The sequence below is a fragment of the Gavialis gangeticus genome, unplaced genomic scaffold, assembly GCF_001723915.1.
Source record: "Gavialis gangeticus isolate Ggan-Ray unplaced genomic scaffold, GavGan_comp1, whole genome shotgun sequence".
Classification (NCBI taxonomy): domain Eukaryota; kingdom Metazoa; phylum Chordata; order Crocodylia; family Gavialidae; genus Gavialis; species Gavialis gangeticus.
Genome location: NW_017729034.1, coordinates 15094097 through 15097954, shown reverse-complemented (window position 1 = coordinate 15097954; position 3858 = coordinate 15094097).

Sequence of the window (3858 nt, the reverse complement as noted above, 5' to 3'; positions counted from 1 at the left end):
TAAGGCGTGTTTAACCCCCCTTCCTGCCAGCACTAAGTGGGCAGGGCAGGGCAGCTCCGTACTCAGGGGAAGGGAAGTTTAACCCCTGCTCCCTGGCCCCAGACCCCAGCTGGGGTTTGTCTGGTGGGGCAGTGTGATGGGGGCAAGCTTGGGGCCAGGTCTCTAGCTGGCCTGCCCAGTTGTCTATATGGGCAGTCCACCCAGTCTTGCTTGCCACGGCTTTGCTGTTACAATAAACAGTAAATACAGGAGACTGCCCATTATATGCTCCAATGCCAGGGGGTGCTATCCACGGCTCCGTACCTCCCCTACACCATGGCCCATGCCTCTCAGATAGCATCCAAGATATTATATTCCCGGCCACAAGCCGGACCAAACCTAGTCCCCTGTCAGGCCTCATGCACACACACACTCATACTGGCCCCCTTTCACTGGGGCCTCTTGCACTCCACCCTCTCTCACAGGGTCTCTTGTTTGCCGCACAATACTGTGCCCCCTCTTGTGGGGGTTTGGCCCATGTGCTGCCCTTCTGGCTGTCCTTCAGCCCGACTTAGCACACCTCCTGGGGCTGCTCTTCAGACTGTCCCTTCAGCCTTACTCAGCCCCTAATTATGCCCAGTCCTTCAGGTCGTAAGGATGTATCCTACTCTGGGCAGGCCCACCTATACCCCTGTTCTCTCAGGGTCTTCTCAGCTGCCCCCTCTCTGGGGCCACACAACTGCCCCCTCCCTGGGGCCTCCAAGGTCTTTCAACTCTGTGGGCTTAGGTGATCGCAGCTGTGCCTGGCCCCACTCCTTTCCTAGAGACTTACACCCCCTGGGGCTCAGGTGGCCATAGCCAAGCTTGGTTTGCTTACCCATAGTGTTGTGGGGGCTGGGGTTATTAAGGTACCTTGACCCGCCAAAGCCAGTCTCGAAAGGCCCAAACAGAAGATCAAAGAGTTGAAGCAAGATTGTTTCTGGAAGGAAGGTGAAATGAGAATGGGAGGTAGACAGTTCGGCTGATCACAGGAAAGATGACACAATAACTAAGTCAGCCGCTTACCTGCTGTTGAGTCCTTTTCCCAAGGCTGCACTAAATTAGAGTAAGATTAACAACCAGCTTGGCCCTTGCTTTCTATCTTCCTCACATGTATGCACTAGGACTTGTACCCTTCACTGAACAGAAGGGAAGCTGGAACCCTAAAGAGATCTGTATCATGAACCTTTAGAATACTATCTTTGATTGAATACATATATTACCTGGGTTTGATCTTGAATGCTAGTTTGCATATAGTAAAACAAATACTTGAAAAACTGTCAGTTGTTGGCCTTGTTCTCTGGTGCTGTTTCAAGTACTCTGTTTACTGAAGCCACCTCAGTGGTCTCGTGGCTCTTTTTCAGAAGCTCAGGCAGTCTTACTGAACCAAGGACAAGAGATAAGAATTAATTTTGGTTTCTGTTTGGGAGGAAAGTGCATGACCTCAGAAAGTCTGTGAGTTTCTGGGGAATTAGAAGAGTTTTTATAAGTGACTACTCTAGAATCAGGGCCAGATGTTTAGAGGGAGATAGGTGCATCACTTCAATTGACATAATGGGAGCTAGGTACCTAAATTGCTTTAAAAAACTGACCATCAGTCTTCATTACCCATTTGTTAACTCATCCATAAATTCACATTTACACACATTATTACTATGTATATACATATTATCTGGGATGACAGTAACAGTTAATGAAATACTCATGCATTTCTGTTAGCAAGAAGTTATCTAACTTGATTTTATTTTGAATTATTTAGGAGAACATTGTGTGGGTACTAACCTAACAGCCCAGGAGACAGAAGTGCTGTGTTTACTCTCAGATCTGATACAGCATTGGAGGGGAAATGCAAGATTTTTCATTCTGCCTCTGCTGATGTGCCTTACCCTGACCTTGAAGGGACCAGTATTAAAGTACTATTAAAAACCTATTCCATATTTGCCCACTGTGTCAGTAAGAAGATGCTTAATGGAAATTGCAAACTTTTGTATGTCAGGTGAACGCTTAACTTGTTAGGAATTGGTCTGATACCTGCTAACAGCCTAGACAAATAAGCAAGGAAAGTAGCTGATGACTAACTAGATAATAACTTGCAGTAAATGCAGAACTACATTTACACAAGCTACATAAAAGTGAAAGTGCCTATATCCTATAAATCAGCCAGTCCCCTGAGAGCTCATTTATTAACTCTTCCTAAATACCCTGGAGATTGAGTAGTTCCCACTTCTGAAGTCACTTTCACTCTGGTTATACAATTAGCAAGGCAATATATTAAACAGGCAACTGGGAATTGGGAACTGCTAAATTCCATACAACCTCTTTTGATCCTCCTGGCTGTAAAATGGGGATGATGTGTAGGAACTTAGGAAGATAGGAACTGCAATACTGCCAAGGTCAGACAAGTGGCCCACGTGAAGTGCCAACTATTAGAATCAATGTGGTCTTGACACAGAAAATAATACAGAGAGGCATTTCAGAAGATTATCCCATTTTTTTAAAACTGAAGTAGTGTCCTGGATTTCTTCCCCAGCATGGTCTGATTTTGCAGGAGGGATGATTTTGTAAAATTTAAATGGACTCATCTGAATTAACCTTTCCATTACTAAGTAGTACCTAGGTAGCCACTTAAATGCTGTTTTTGGCACTCATGCAGATTTTAGATCCTTTTTTTGAACTGTGGTATAAAAGGATCACCCAGATATGTGTGTTCTTGCCTGCAATAAAATGGAGAAAGGAGAAGCTATTGAGCTAAAAGAGGGAAGAGCTCTCTGTCCTCCCTGCCTTCTTACTCCTCCTTTTCATCCAGTATCAAACAGTTGCTAGTTGTGTTTTTTCTAATTAAAATCTCAGGTACTTACATGGAGTTACATATGGCCTTGTGTGATTCTATTCCATCCTGAGGCCTACACAGCCATAATGGAGTCTAGTGAGCATATTCAGAAGGGAAACATGGGACAAGTATAGCTACAGAGGTGAAAACAGAATTTAATTTCAGTGTAAATGTCAAATATTGCACTTACCTGGCTATGTAAGGGCCACTTAGGAACGTAAAGGTATAATAGGATTTGGCACTTTGTGTCTAAGGTACCCCTCTGAATTTGTCTTTGCATATGTCTGTGAGAGTAAAAATACATCTCCATTTAGGCACAAGTCTGCATCTATGTGGGTGTGTTTCTCTGGGCTTATCCACATATTTCCTTGAAAATGTTCTTTTTAATTGTGTGCGTCTCTGTGAAGCAAACAAATCAATTTGCTGTAAGATGGAGCATTGTAAATTGTATGGCTGGGGTTATGCCGCATGGATGCCTAGTGACAGCATGGCACTTATTTTGATGATTCAGGAAGTCTCTTCCATTCCTGTGTTTCCATGAAGAATGCTTGTGTCTGTCCATGGGAGCACATGCATGCAAATCCGTATGTGTATTGGAAAACTCAAGTGCCTGCTTCTATTTGTGGCTACATCATATATTTGTGCGTGAGAGTGTGTGTGCCCCTGTTGTATCTGAAGTAGGTTTACATAGTTTATTTGCTTAAAGGGTGGTGTGGAGAGGTTTGCATTGATCTTACTGACCTTTCCATACATTTCTGTTTGATTTTGTTTAATGATTTACTCAGTTTGGGGGCCACTCCCTAGAAACAGGTGAATCTGCTAATGTGCTAAGTAGGAAGAGAATAAAAAACTGAAGTGCTGGGGTTTTCAAACTGCTGCTGTATCTCTTTTCTTATACAAGTAATAAATACCTTTAGAGCCATTTCTAGGGGTGTGCGGGGCCCAGGGCATGTCAGCCTGTGCAGGGGCCAAGGGGGGTGGTGAGTGGCCAGAGCGGGGGTGGGGTGTGG